At 40.7% G+C, this 16164-nt stretch overlaps 1 non-coding gene across 1 annotated transcript; it reads right to left on the bottom strand.

Annotated features, from left to right (window-relative positions):
* Positions 1-337: 337 nt before the first annotated feature.
* Positions 338-444, bottom strand: LOC122123466. Its single transcript, XR_006150407.1, has one exon. It is a non-coding gene; the product is annotated as a U6 spliceosomal RNA (small nuclear RNA).
* Between the last annotated feature and the right edge of the window lie 15720 nt (positions 445-16164).

The following is a 16164-nucleotide window of genomic DNA, read 5'->3' as shown; positions in this document are numbered from 1 at the left end:
CAATCTATCTATCTATTTATCTATCTATAACATTTTCTTGATCCATTCATGTACTGAGAGGTATCGATGTTGGTTCCATATTTTAGCTATGGTAAATGATGCTGCAATAAATATAGTAGTGCTGGTAGTTTTAGTATGGTCTTGTTTGTGATCATTTGGGTAAATGCCCAGAAGAAGTATTGTTGGGTCATAGGGGAGCGCTATGTGGAATCTTGTGAGGAACCTTCATACTGCTGTCCAAAGTGGCTGAACAAGTTTACACTCCCAACCAAGAATGCAGTAGGGTTCGAATGCAGTAGGGTTCCCTTCTGGCCACATCCACTCCAGCGTCTGTTGTAAAAATACGGAACACCTCATGAGTTTGCTTGTCATCCTTGCACAGGGGCCATGGTAATCTTCTCTGTATCATTTCAATTTTAGTGTATGTGTTGGCGAATTGAGCACAGAACATTTTTTATATATAAAGTGTAATTGATTTTCTTTTTTTTTTTTTTTAATTTTATTTTATTTGAAAACATACTGTACAGAGGGGTTACAATTACATGGGCAGGAAAATGCATACATTTCTTACCAAGCATTGCAGCCTCCTCCTTTGTTTACCCTTCACCTCCCTTCCCAGCCTCCCCCCTCCCCCCCACCCAATCATACCCCCCCTCCCTCCCCCCCACCGACATTGTAAAGCTGGTTTTGACATGACATTTTGTACTTCTCATTGTTGCAACAGGTCCACCTGAATCCTTAAACGACTTGTTTGTCCCCGTCTCCTCCACATGTTATACTGACATCAAATATAGTGAAAGCGGGGGTTACACTGTGGGGGAGGGACATACAAAGCAACAAAGAAATAATATTATAAATGCGTTAGAAACCACATGCATGAATGAAACAAAAACATTAAAATACATATTTGAGGGTTCGTTTTCCTTACATCACATTCTCTGACTTTTTCCGCTTGACTCATACCTATACTAGATATTGCAAATAAGGGAAACCATGGGACCTATGTTTCTTTGGGCCTGGCTTACTTCACTTAATATAATTTTTTCCAAGCCTTTCCATTTCCTAACAAATGGGGCAATGTCATTCTTTCTGATGGAGGCATAGAATTCCATTGTGTATATATACCACATCTTCTTGATCCATTCCTCTACTGAGGGGCATCTGGGTTGGTTCCATATCTTAGCTATGGTAAATAATGCTGCAATAAACATAGTTGTGCTGGTAGCTTTAGTGTGGCCTTGTTTGTGGTCATTTGGGTAAATGCCCAAAAGTGGGATTGCTGGGTCATTGGGGAGCTCTATATGGAGTCTTTTGAGGAACCTCCATACTGCTTTCCAAAGTGGTTGAACAAGTTTACATTCCCACCAACAATGAAGTAAGGTTCCTTTCTGTCCACATCCCCTCCAGCATCTGTTGTTGTTAGAGTTCTTGATTTTTGCTGTTCTAACTGGAGTGAGGTGATATCTCAATGTTGTTTTGATTTGCATTTCTTTTATGGCTAGGGATGTTGAACATTTCTTCATGTGTCTATTGGCCATCCTTCTTTCTTCTTCAGAGAAGCTTCTCTTTAGGTCTTTCGCCCACTTACTTATTGGGCAGTTGTTTCTTTGAGGATTTGTTGTTGGGTGGTTTAATTTTTTGAGTTCCAAGTATATTTTAGATATGAGACCCTTGTCCGTTGTATGGCTAGCAAAGATCTTCTCCCAATCCGTGGGCTTTCTATTGATCTTGCTAGTTATGTCATTTGCCCTGCAGAAGCTCTGCAACCTTATACAATCCCATTTGTCCAACCTTTCTTTGATTTGTTGTGTTTCCGGGTCTCTATTCAGAAAATTTCGGCCTGAGCCGAGGAGACCCAGGGTTTCTCCTATTCCATCCTGTAATGTTTTCAGAGTGTCTGCTTTGAGTTCAAGGTCTTTGATCCATTTGGAGTTGATTCTGGTGCAGGGTGATATAGAAGGATCTAGCTTTAGTTTTCTACATGTAGTTAACCAGTTTTGCCAGCACCATTTACTGAAGAGGCTGTCTGTCTTCCATTCTATTGTTTTAGCTCCCTTATCGAAGATTAGATGGCTATAGGTCTGTAGGTTCATTTCTGGGTTTTCAATTCTATTCCATTGGTCCTGAGGTCTGTTCTTATGCCAATACCAAGCTGTTTTGATTACTATGGCTTTATAGTAGAGTTTGAAATTTGGTATTGATATTCCTCCAGCAGTGTTCTTTCCGTTGAGGAGCGTTTTTGCTATTCGGGGTCTTTTATTGTTCCATATGAATTTTTGGATTGCCTCTTCTATTTCCTTGAAGAATGAGGGTGGAATTTTGATAGGTATTGCGGTGAATTTGTAGATAGCCTTGGGAAGTATTGCCATTTTCACAATGTTAATCTTTCCAATCCAGGAGCATGGGAGGTTTTGCCATTTTTTAAGTTCTGTGTTGATTTCCTTTTTCAAGATTTTAAAGTTTTCATCATAGAGGTCCTTCACTTCTTTAGTTAAGTTAATTCCTAGGTATTTTATTTTTTGTGGGGCTATTACAAATGGAGTTGCTTTCCTAATTTCAGCCATACTTTTCTCATTGTTGGCATACAGAAAAGCCATGGATTTTTGGGGGTTAATTTTATAACCTGCTACTTTGCCAAAGTTTTGAATCAGCTTAAGTAATTTGGGAGTGGAGTCTATGGGATTCTTTAAATACAAGATCATGTCATCTGCAAAGAGGGAGAGTTTTATTTCTTCTTTCCCTATTTGGATCCCCTTTATGTCTGCATCTTGTCTTATTGCTGTAGCTAGGCATTCTAACACTAGATTGAAGAGAAGTGGAGAGAGTGGGCATCCTTTTCTTGTTCCTGAGTTAAGAGGAAATGGCTTTAGTTTTTCACCATTGAGTATAATGCTGGCTGTAGGTTTGTCATATACAGCCTTTATTATACTGAGGAATGTTCCATGGATTCCTAATTTTTCCAAAACCTTCATCATAAAGGGGTGTTGGATCTTGTCGAATGCTTTTTCTGCGTCTATTGAGATAACCATGTGGTTCTTATTCTTGCTCCTGTTGATGTGATGAATAATATTAATTGATTTGCGTATATTGAACCAGCTTTGCATCCCTGAAATGAATCCTGTTTGATCGTGGTGTATGATTTTTTGGATGAATTGTTGAAGTCGGTTGGCCAAAATTTTGTTGAGAATTTTGCATCAATGTTCATCAAAGAAATGGGTCTATAGTTCTCTTTCTTTGATGAGTCCCTGCCTGGTTTTGGGATAAGGGTTATGATGGCTTCATAGAATGTGTTCGGTAGTGAGCTTTCTCTTTCAATTTCATTGAAGAGTTGGAGGAGAATTGGTGTGAGCTCTGCTTTGAAGGCCTTGTAAAATTCCGCTGTAAAACCATCTGGTCCTGGACTTTTCTTAGCTGGGAGGTCTCTTATTGCTGTTTCTATTTCAATGCTTGATATGGGCCTGTTAAGATAGTTTAACTCATCTTGGTTTAGATTTGGCATGTCAATATTTGCTAGGAAGAGGTCCATTTCTGTCAAGTTCTCAAACTTATTAGCATACAGTTTTGAGAAGTGTTCCCTTATAATGTTCTGAATCTTGGTTGTTTCCGTGGTGATGTTTCCATTCTCATCTCTGAGTTTATTAATTTGGGTGTGTTCTCTTCTTTTTCTGATAAGATTTGCTAAGGGTCTGTCAATTTTGTTAAGTTTTTCGAAGAACCAACTCTTTGTTTTGTTGATTCTTTCTATAGTTTTTTTGGATTCTAATTCATTTAATTCTGATTTAATTTTGATTATTTCTTTCCGTCTACTGGATTGGGGTTTATCTTGCTGCTCTTTTTCAAGGAGGTTTAGATGCGTCATTAAATTGCTAGTTTCAGATCTCTCCAATTTGTTGATGTAGGAGCTCAGAGCTATAAACTTGCCTCTGAGTACTTCCTTTGCTGTGTCCCAGAGGAGCTGGTATTTTGTGTGTTCATTTTTGTTGAATAGCATGAACATTTGAATTTCCTTTCTAATCTCTTCCATGACCCACTCATGATTCAGCAGTGTGTTGTTCAGCCTCCATGTGATACCGGACTTTCTTTGGTGGCTTTTGGTGTTGAGTTCTAATTTTATTCCCTTGTGGTCAGAGAGAATGCAAGGTATAACTTCAATGTTTCTGAATTTAGACAAGTTTGCTTTGTGGCCTAAAATGTGGTCTATTTTAGAAAATGTTCCATGTGCTGCTGAGAAAAACGTGTATTCTGATGCTGCTGGGTGAAATGTTCGGTAAATGTCTGTTAAGTCTAGTTGATCTATGCAGCTGTTTAGATCTGTGGTTTCTCTGTTGAGTTTTTGCCGAGTTGATCTATCTAGTGGGGAGAGTGGTGTGTTAAAATCCCCAATTATTAATGTCTTTGGATCTATATGGGATTTGAGGGAAAGTAGTGTTTCTTTGATAAATTTGGGTGCTCCATTGTTTGGTGAATAGATATTTAGAATTGTAATATCCTCCTGAAGGAGAGATCCTTTAATTAGTATGTAGTGACCTTCTTTATCTCTTTTCACGAATTTTAATTTGAAGTCTATTTTATCTGATACTAGGATTGCAACTCCCGCCTGTTTATGCGGTCCGTTTGCTTGGTAGATTTTGTTCCAGCCTTTAACATTGAAAATGTGTTTGTTTTTACGGGCAAGATGTGACTCCTGCAGGCAGCAGATAGAAGGGTCTTGTTTTTTAATCCAACTATACAGTCTATGTCGCTTAATTGGAGAGTTCAGTCCGTTAACATTAAGAGATATGACTGAGAGGTATTTGGGAGTTCCTGCCATGTTATCTACCTTCTTGGGGGCTGCGAAAACTGGGTTCTTCCTATGGTTCTTGGATTCTCAGTTTGGGTGCAGTTTCTTGGCCTTTATTGCGGTCTTGTTGGTTTTCTATGTGTAGGACATCTTTAAGAATCTTTTGTAGGGCTGGTTTGGTGGAGATGTATTGTTTCAATTTTTCTTTGCTATGGAAGGTTTTTATTTGGCCTTCGGTTATGAAGGAGAGTTTAGCTGGGTACAGTATTCTTGGTTGATAGTTGTTTGTTTTTAGGGCATGGCATACATCGTTACAGGCTCTTCTTGCTTTGATTGTCTCTGCTGAGAAATCTGAGGTGATTCTAATTGGTTTCCCTTTATAAGTGATTACCCTTTTCTCTCTGACAGCTTTAAGGATCTTTTCCTTGTTCTGAGTTGATCCTGTGTGGATTATAATGTGGCGTTGGGATGTCCTATTCTGGTCTGGTCTATTTGGGGTTCTAAAGGCTTCTTGTATCTGGACAGGCCTATCTTTTTGCATGTTTGGGAAGTTCTCTGCTAGGATCCTGTTAAACAAATTTCCTAGACCATTACCTTCTGTTTCTAGGTGCTCCTCTACACCCATTATCCTTAGATTAGGCCTTCTGATGGTGTCTTCCAGGTGTTGGATAGATCTATCATATTTCTTGGACTTGTCTTGGATGGTTGTATGTTCTTTCTCTATAATATCTAGGCTGTCTTCAATCCCTGAGATTTGATCTTCTGCATGGTCTAACCTGCTGTCAAGACTCTCTACTTTGTTTTTTATCTCTTTTCCTTCTAGTTGGTCAGCTTTGATGGCTTCAAGTTCTTTGTTGAAGCTCTGTTTTAGGTCTTGTATGAATTTCTTTACTTTCTTAATTTGGTGTTCAGTGTTTGTCCTCAAATCACTTAGTTGATTGGTTATGGTTTCTTTGGGCTCCCATTCCTTCTGTTGGGTTCCATTCAGCATTCCCTTTGTGGTCTCCCTGACTTCCTTCAGCTCTTTGTTAATGGATTCCATGAATGCCTTTAGTGATCTTTGTGTGTTCTCTACCTGGTCTCTCAATTCCTGTATTACTCTTTGATTAGCTTCCTCCCGTTCGTGGGATTCCTGCAGATCTCTTTGAGTGTTCTCAGCCTGCTCACGCCATTCCTCCCTTTCTCTTTGAGTATTCTCAAGTTGTTCACCCAAATCCTGTATCAGTTTTTGAGTAGCTTCCTCACGCTTATGATATTCCTGTATAAACTTCTGGGATGCCTCCTCTCTCTCCCTGTCACGCTCATACAGAGTCCTTTGTACATTGTCAAACTTTTCATTTATCATGTTTGCCACCAGTGTTTGTAGAGCTGTTTGGGAACTCTCCTCTGGATTATTCATTATCTCTTCTAACCCCTGATTATCAAGATTGGGAATTGAGATACCCGAATTTGCCATTTTTCTTGTGTTTTTCCGGCTTACTCTGCCCATTTGAGATGAAGATAGCACCAGTTTTGTGCTAGAACACTATCTTAAGGCAACCATCAACCAAAGTTTGCATTTGTACAGTTAATAGTCTACAGATACAATCTAGTTCAACAGATACATCTATTCGACATCAAACAACTATATGTTAAAGGGCTTCGGACCGCAGAGAAGAATTTGGAAAACCAGAAATTATTAGGGTTAGGGAGAGATGTGGGTAAAAAATAGGAATAGATTGGTGTGGGGAGGCACAGGGAGAGTTAACTATGTCCTCATCACAGTGCAGGAAATAGGTTGGGTAGGATGCAAGTAGAGAGAGAGAGAGAAAGAAGAAAGGGAAAGGGGAATGAAAAGAGACCAGAAAAAAAATAGAAACGTAAAAATTAATGTTATTTTAGAGATTAAAAGACCATCTATTTATAGAGGAATATGAATATGTTGAGAGGAAGGGAGGGACATAGAGGAGATGTGGAAAACTTTAAAAAAATGTTTAAAATATTATACAGGTATAAAGAGGTAGTACTGCTATTAATGAATTTAACTCTCAGAGGTTTTGAATTGAGTAATAAGTTTGTGGGTTAAGTGTGTACACAATGGGGGGTAGGGTCTACTGGTTAACTATGGGTTTATCTGAGGATGTGCAGGACAAGAGTTTAGTCACATAAATAAGAACAAAGAGGAAAAGATGGAAAGGATAGGAAAGTGAGAAGAAAAGATCAGAAGTTCAGTAGAGATAGACAAAAAACAAAAAGATAATTAAGAATGAAAGAAAAAGAGAAAGAAGACAAGAAAAGAAAGGAAAACACACATTCACGTATTCCTAAAATAAAAATTATAAGAGGAGAAAAGAAAAAAAAAAAAGTTAATGGAAAACAATTATTTTTTCAGAAGAGGCAAAAATTAAAGATTAATAAAAGTTTTAGAAAGCAAAAAAAAATTTTTTTATATATATAAGGTAACAAAAAACGAAGAAAAAAAAACAAAACAAAAAAAAAGAAAAAAAGAAAAGAAGAAAAAAAAAGTCTTTGATTTTTTTTGGGGGGGGGAGGGGTGGGAAGAGTCCTGTATCTCCCTTTTGTCTGTAACCAGAGTGTGGTTGGAGTCTCTGGTCAGCTTGAGGTCCTGTGGCTTGATTGGTTTCTTAAGTCAGTTTGTTGGAACAGGCAGAAAAATGCTCTGCTTTACCCAAGATTTTGAGATTCCCCCTCCCAGGTTAGTTTACTGGGAGGGTGATCTGCTTTGAGAATCACAAAAGAGGGGGATGCACTGATGAGGCTAGGTTCTGGGTAGAGTTGAGGCCTTTCAACAAACAGTAGCTTTTCCCTGGGGCTATTTTGTGAAAAAAACTCACAGCACCCAGCCTGGAGCCATTCTCAGGGTTTCTGTTTTTCAATTGATTGTGGTGGCTGCTAGAGGGAGGGGCAGCCTCTGGCTCTGGTTACCCGGTGAGGAGAGCCACTCCAATGGCTGGCGCCTGAGCTGGGTGACTTTTCCCTGGATGGAACTGAGTCTGTGAGGTCACTTCGCCGTTAAGTTCTTGTGACCTGCTAAATGACTCGTTTTATTCCAAGGCCTGAGCTGGAGCTAGCCGCTCCTCCGAGCTTTGTCGGTATCTAAGATGGAGATCACCGGTTCCGGGGGGGGGGGGGGGGGAGGTGGCCTTCCCTCCTCTGCTCCCTGGGAAGGAGTGAGGAAGTGGGGCTACTCACGCCGAGTCTTGGATCCCGGGTGGTCTCTGGTCTGCAAAGTGCAGGATGAAGTTGTCCGCTCCTTGTCGGTTCTTGCTGGTGTTGAGTAGAATCCGCTCGCCCGCTGCGTCTGGCTCCTTCGTCCCGGACTCTCTGTGTGAGCGCTCAGGTATGGCCGCGGCTGCGGTCGCTGCTGCGACCCTGCCGCCGCAGCAGCAGCTGCTGGCAGACGCTCAGATGTGTCTGCTTGGCTTCCCCTCTCTTGGCTAACTCTCTGTCCTGTGATGGCACACTTGGTGTGATTCTCTGGCTTGGGACTGTTCACTGGAACTCTGAAACTGTTTTCTATGCAAGAGCTTGTTCAGATTCCAGCTTCTCCTCCGCCATCTTCCTGTAATTGATTTTCTTAAACTAAACAATTCAACAAATAGTAAGTTCTAAAGAATTGTTGTGAAATTTTAGAACCATGTATTTCTTATATAAGCACACATTTATGAATAAATCAAGATTGACATGTCACAAACAATATAATTCCAGATATTTGTTGTTCAAGGGATGTGTAAGAGGAGGAATTCAATTATTCTATACAAGGCACCTCTCATAATGAACATTGAAGCAAGTGTTAAGGTTTGTTAAAAGTTTTAATGTTGGAGGGGGGACCAAGATGGCGACGGGGCAGTAGGGAAACGCCACAGCTCTCTCCAACCAAAAAGAGAGTTCGAGTTCCAACCTTTACTCTCCCCAAGAGACCGACAACAACAAAAAGACGAACACTCAGAGAAAAACCAGAGGTGGAAAATAACAAAAAAAAGAAAGAGAGGAAAAGAAGAATTTCAGAACAGAGAAGAGCGAAGACCCCTCCCCCAACCTTTACTGGCCCCGCGGCAGTGCGCCAAGCCGCCGGCCAGCCGGCCCGGCGGGGGCTGCCGGAGCCACAGAGACACAGGGGGCTGCTTGCAGATCACCAGGTACCGGATTGCAGAACAGCGGATCGCCAGGAACAGAGAAACCTACCAGCCGGGAGTCTCCAGGAGGATCCCACCCCACCCATCACTCTCCACCGGAGCGGAGAGGCTCCATCCCGCCAAAGCCGCCTGGCACCAGCAGCGCCACAAAGGGACCTGTCCGCAGACCACCCGCCCAATCGGGATCGCAACGACCCGGCGGGGGGCCGCCCAACCCAGCCCGCAACCACCCCAACTGAACTCGGACTGCAACAACAACTGACGGACTGCAACAACAACTGACGACCTACAGGGTGAGTACCCATCAGGGGACAGGGAATCCATCAAGGGAGACCAGAGCTGGAGGGAATCCCCAGACCCTGACCTAGACTCCCTACCCCAACACCCGGACCACAGGACGCACTAAAACTGGGAACTGTTCGAGAGCTCCACCAGCCGGTAGAGCACACTCTGCTGGCCAGGCCAGAGCAAGAGCGCCCCTGGAAGGGAGCTTAAATGCTCAAGCCAGGAACAGCGCCCCTGGGTCAAGACTACCAACAGTAGAAGAAATTTGAACTTTGTCCTCCAGGCTGCATAACCAAGGTGGTATACACATTAGCACAGGCCTAACGAGCGCGCTCCAGGCTGGGGCCGGAACCAGGCCAGGGGACCGGTGCCTGAACAAAGCAAAAAGGGTCAGAAGTGGGGCTGTGGCTCAAATGGTAGGGTGCCAGCCCTGAACTGAAGAGCTGAGGGACAGCACCCAAACCTAGAGTTCAAGCCCACAACCAGCCCAAAACAAACAAACAAAAACACATCAGGAGCCCATAGCAGACTCCAGTATTTGGGAGAGTGCATCCAGAGCATCTGATCTTCCCAAGAGCACCCGCAGGAGCAAACACAAGCAGTCTAGGCTGCTCAACCCTTCCAAAGGCGGGAATTGCTACAGCAGAGAGCTGAGAATCCTAAGTGAATAGCAGCTGGAAATAGGCTCCCAACAGAATCCAGATCAGGCACAGACTCTCTCTACCAATACAGAATCAACCAAGCAAAGACAGACACACCAAAACAAGATTGAAGAGCAGTCTCCTGAACCCCCATGCGAAAATCACAGAGAAAAATCACAAGGTTTACCACTACCCAGGACAGCAAGCTCACCTCAAAAGCCAGCAGCCACGCAGGGGAGAGCCCCAGTGGGAGCAAAGCAGGAATGGAAGACAAAAACTACATCCAAGGGTTGCTGGAGGCAATGACTCAAGAAATAAAGCGAGAAATGGATCAGAAATTGAAAGAGCACAAGGATGAACTATCAAAAGATATACAGGATATCAAACAAAAATTGGATGCAAAAATAGAAGCTGCACAAACCTCAGTAAGAAGTGAGATAAACGCCAAATTAGAGGTAATGCATACTGATCTCACCTCATTGAGAGGTGAGATCAGTACTCTGAGAACCAACATTGAATCCATAAAGGGATCCATTTCCACCATGCAAACCACAATAGAAGCCACGGTCAACAGAGTGAATGAAATGGAAGGTAGAGTGTCAGATACAGAAGACAGAATACACCAACTGGACCAAAAAGTGACAGATATGGAAAAATCACTCAAATTAAACCAAAGGGAAATTCAAGAGCAAGCAGATAATGCTAAAAAATTTAACCTTCGCATAATCGGAGTGGACGAAGGTGAGGAATTCCAGAGCAAGGGAATGCAACACCTATTTAACAAGATAGTCAATGAAAATTTTCCCCACCTCAAAAACGACCATCTTAACTACATCACAAAAGCTTATCGAACACCCAACAAGCAAGATCCCAGGAGAAACACTTCTAGGCACATAATAGTAACAATGATGGATCTGAATAATAAGGAAACAATCCTGCATGCAGCAAAAATGAAGAAGGAGCTATACTACAACGGGAAAAAAATTAGAATCACTGCAGATCTCTCCACACAAACAATGAATGCAAGAAAAGCCTGGGAAAGCACCATACGAGCCCTGAGAGCCAATAAATGCCAACCCAGACTGATATACCCGGCAAAGCTAGCATTCACATTCGATGGAGAACTGAAAACTTTTAATAGCAAAGAAAAACTAAATGAATACATAAACAGTAAGCCAGCATTACAAAGAATTCTAAGAGGGGGGACACAACCTGAAGAAAGCAACCAGGAACTGGGACCTGCCCCAAACAGGCATTACTCAAAGTCTAACTGAGCAAGCACAGGAGGAAAGGAAAGAAGAAAAACTTAGGAAAACGGAATGGCAGGGACAACAATGCATCTCTCTATACTTTCTCTTAATATAAATGGGCTGAATTCGCCAATTAAAAGAAAACGAACTGAGGACTGGATCAGAAAACAAGACCCATCCATCTGTTGCCTTCAGGAGACCCACCTCTCAGCCAAACATACAAACAAACTCAGAGTGAAGGGGTGGAAAAGGATCTACCAATCAAATTCCCCCAATAAGAAAGCAGGTGTAGCTATCCTGATATCTGACAAAATAAACTTTTCATTAAAATCAGTACAGAAAGACAAGGACGGACACTACATATTAATAAAGGGAACAATCCAAGAGGAGGATATAACCATCATCAACTTATATGCCCCAAATATTGGTGCACCCAGATATGTTAAACAAATGCTCTCAAACTTACAGAATAAAATAGATCCCAATACGATAATACTAGGAGACTTTAACACGCCACTCTCACCAAAGGACAGGTCTACCAACCAGAGGATTGGCAAAGAAGCTACCGAATTAAGTGAGGCCATACTTCAAGCGGAATTAACTGACATCTACCGAGTATTTCACCCTAAAACAACACAGTACACATTCTTCTCAGCAGCTCATGGAACTTTCTCCAAAATAGACCATATCATAGTTCATGCAAGGAACTTAAGCAAATACAAAGGGATCGACATAATCCCCTGTATCCTATCTGACCACAGTGGAATCAAGCTAGCTCTCAATAACAAAGCATACCGCAGAAATTTCCCTAATACATGGAAATTGAACAGCACACTCCTTAACAAGGCCTGGGTAACAGAAGAGATCAGAGAAGAAATAAAGCATTTCCTAGAACTCAATGAAAATGAAAACACCTCACAAAGAAACTTGTGGGACACAGCAAAAGCAGTCCTGAGGGGCAAATTTATTGCCTTCAGTGCCCACATCAAGAGAATGGAGACAGACCAAGTAAATAATCTCATGTTGCAACTAAAACAGCTAGAAAAACAAGAAAAAAATGGGACCTAAAGCTACTAGACGAAGCCAGATAACCAAATTGAGAGCAGAGATTAACCAATTAGAAAATCAGAAAACCATAACCAAAATAAACCAAACAAAAAGCTGGTTCTTTGAAAAAATAAACAAAATTGATGGCCTGTTGGCAAGATTAATTAAAAAAAGAAGAGAGGAAACCCATATTAATAGGATTAGGGATGCCACGGGAAACATCACAACACGTACCCAAGATATCCAAACAATTCTAACAGACTACTTTCAAAAGCTATACTCTCTAAAGGAAGAAAATCTGGCGGAAATGGATGCATTTTTAGAGAAATACAAGTTACCCAAACTGAGCAAAGAAGAAGTTAACCAATTAAATAAGCCAATATCCTATAATGAGATACAGGACGCTATCAAAAGTCTTCCAACAAAAAAAAGCCCAGGACCAGATGGATTCACAGCAGAATTCTATAAGACCTTTAAAGAAGAACTAATACCCATACTCCTCAAGCTCTTCAGAGAAACAGAGAAGGAGGGAGCTATCCCAAACTCATTCTACGAAGCCAATATCACACTCATCCCCAAACCAGGCAAAGACCCAACCAAAAAAGAGAATTACAGGCCAATCTCCTTGATGAACACAGATGCAAAGATCCTTAACAAGATTCTAGCTAACAGAATCCAGAAACACATAAAAAAAATAATACACTATGATCAGGTAGGCTTCATCCCAGAGACACAGGGATGGTTTAACATACGTAAGTCAATAAATGTAATCCAGCATATCAACAGAGCCAAGGTCAAGAATCACATGATTATCGCCACAGATGCAGAAAAGGCCTTTGATAAAATTCAACATTCATTCATGCTAAAAGCTCTGGAGAAAATAGGAATAGAAGGAACATTTCTAAAAACAATAAAAGCCATTTATGACAGACCAATAGCCAATATTATACTTAATGGGGAAAAGCTACAACCAATCCTCCTAAAAACAGGAACAAGGCAAGGATGTCCACTGTCTCCACTCCTCTTCAACATAGTCCTAGAACCCTTAGCCAGGGCAATAAGGCAAGAAAAAGACATTAAAGGGATCCGCATAGGGAAAGAAGAAGTGAAACTATCCCTTTTTGCAGACGACATGATACTATACCTCCACGATCCCAAAAACTCCATCCCCAAACTTTTAGAAATCATAAGTCACTTCGGCAAAATAGCAGGATACAAAATAAACCCACAAAAATCAGTTGCCTTCCTATACACTGATAACGCACAGGAAGAGAGGGAAATAAAGGGAGCAACCCCATTCACAATAACCTCCCAAAAAATAAAATATTTAGGAATTAACCTAACCAAAGATGTAAAAGAACTATTTAATGAGAACTATAAAAAGTTAAAGAAAGAAATTGCAGAAGACACTAGGAAATGGAAAGACCTCCCATGCTCCTGGATAGGCCGACTTAATATAGTAAAGATGGTGATACTTCCAAAACTAATATACAAATTCAATGCAATTCCTATTAAAATCCCAATGACGTACATCACTGAAATACAGAAAACAGTCCAAAAATTTATATGGAACAACAAAAGACCTAGAATAGCCAAAACAATTCTAGGGGATAAAGACAATATGGGAGGGCTATCCATGCCGAACTTCAAACTCTACTACAGAGCTATAATCACAAAGACAGCATGGTACTGGCACAAAAACAGACCCGAAGACCAATGGAACAGAATAGAAGATCCAGATATAAATCCACAGGCCTACAGCCAGCTGATATTCGACAAAGGAGCCAAAGACATACAATGGAAGAAACACAGCCTCTTCAACCGCTGGTGCTGGGAAAACTGGGCAGCCACATGCAGAAAACTAAAAGTGGACCCCAGCCTATCACCATGCACCAACATCAACTCAAAATGGATTAAAGACCTTAACATTAAACCTGAATCTCTGAAACTACTGCAGGACAGAGTAGGAGAGACACTTGAACTAATAGGCACAGGAAGGAACTTCCTGAACAGAGTCCCAGGGTCACAACAAGTTGGAGAGAGACTCGACAAATGGGACTACCTTAAAATAAAAAGCTTCTGCACAGCTAAATCTATAGCAACTAAGCTAGAAAGACAACCAACTAATTGGGAAAAAATATTTACCAGCAATATATCAGACAAGGGGTTAACATCCTGTATATACAGGGAACTCAAGAAACTAATCCCTCCCAAACCTAACAAACCAATTACTAAATGGGCAAGGGAACTAAAGAGGGACTTCTCAAATGAAGAAATAAAAATGGCAAAGAAACACATGAGGAAATGTTCATCATCCCTGGTGGTGAAGGAAATGCAAATAAAGACAACCCTGAGATATCACCTTACCCCAGTCAGAATGTCCCACATCCACAAATCAGCCAACGACAAATGCTGGAGGGGATGTGGAGAAAGAGGAACCCTATTACACTGCTGGTGGGAATGTACACTTATACAACCACTTTGGAAAGCAGTCTGGAGGGTCCTTAGAAAGCTAAAGATCGACCTCCCTTACGACCCAGTCATACCACTTCTAGGCATCTACCCTGAACAACAGGAACCAATATACAAGGACACGTGCACCTCCATGTTTATTGCAGCACTGTTCGCAATAGCTAGGATATGGAAACAACCTAGGTGCCCCACCACAGATGAATGGATCCAAAAATTGTGGTATCTATACACAATGGAATATTATGCAGCCATTAGAAATGACAAAATAATGGCATTTGCAGGGAAATGGATGGAGCTAGAAGGAATCATGTTGAGCGAGGTAAGCCAAGAACGAAGAGACAAACGGTACATGGTCTCCCTGATAAGTGGATGCTAAATCCAAAAGGTTAGGTGATACGACAAAACTAACAGGACTTAAGAAACAAAGAACTCCCGCTCATCTGGTTGAACCACTACTAAATATCCTCATGCTGCTGATCACAAATATGGTATATAACATGTGAACACTGTTATATATTACAGACTGTGGTAGACAATTTGCTCCAGGGAAGTTAGAATGAACTTGTGACTTTGAAATTATGTAATCATTTAATCACAATCAAAAAAAAAAAAAAAGAACCTCGGGGAAGGGAGGGAGGGAGGGGATGGTAGGGGGAAAACAATGGAGGGGGTAACAATGTTCAAGAGGAAGTGTACTCATAACCTCACTCATGTAACTGTAACCCTCTGTATAGTAGCTTTACAATAAAAAAAAAAAGTTTTAATGTTTTAAATATTTTTAATTTTGGGAATTTGCTTATATATATGCCAAAATTAAGACTGTATGACAGGTCATAAAACTTTTCCATAAAGTATTTAAGATTTATTGTAGCAGCATATACTACTAAGTGTGTACATTTCAGAGTTTATAGAAATTTTACTAATGAGAATTTGCAAAGTCTTTGTGTAAAGAAGCAGAGTGAAGAGTTAAGACTTTGTTAATTCCACAGTTTCTGTTAAAACTTTAGGGCTTCCTTACTTTATAGGTTAGCGAGGAACAAATGATGATATAAGCCATAGACAGATTATATGAGCCATAATTAATAATCTTAATGGGAAACTTTAAAGACTACTCATAGCCTATAAAACTCTGAAACTATGAAAAAATAGTAAAACCTAATATGTAGTATACTTCAAATACTGGAAACACTGGTAATTGTTTCATTTTTCATTTATTAATCATTAATATTTAATGATTGGTTTTGTTTATTGTAGCATTGTTTTCCTTGTTGTAATATAATACAACTTTTTGTAAGTCTTCATTAGGAGGTACTTTGAGAATGTTACTGGGATGGCCACACCATGTTTTATAGGTGCATATGAATTTACAAAGAGCAAAATTAAGAACAAAATATTCATTAAAATTTTTCTCAAGTAGAGTCTGAATCAGGAGTGTTAAGTGTCCACAGCTAAAATCTTAGCCCTAGGCTGAAGCAGCCGTATTACAGAGTTGAGGACACAAAAGTGAGAGATAGTGTTTTTTTGTTTTTTGATTTTGTTTTTGTTGGTCGTGG

The sequence above is a fragment of the Dipodomys spectabilis genome, unplaced genomic scaffold (genome assembly GCF_019054845.1).
Source record: "Dipodomys spectabilis isolate Male_0828 unplaced genomic scaffold, ASM1905484v1 ptg000228l, whole genome shotgun sequence".
Taxonomy (NCBI): domain Eukaryota; kingdom Metazoa; phylum Chordata; class Mammalia; order Rodentia; family Heteromyidae; genus Dipodomys; species Dipodomys spectabilis.
This window is presented reverse-complemented; position numbering and strand designations above follow the sequence as displayed.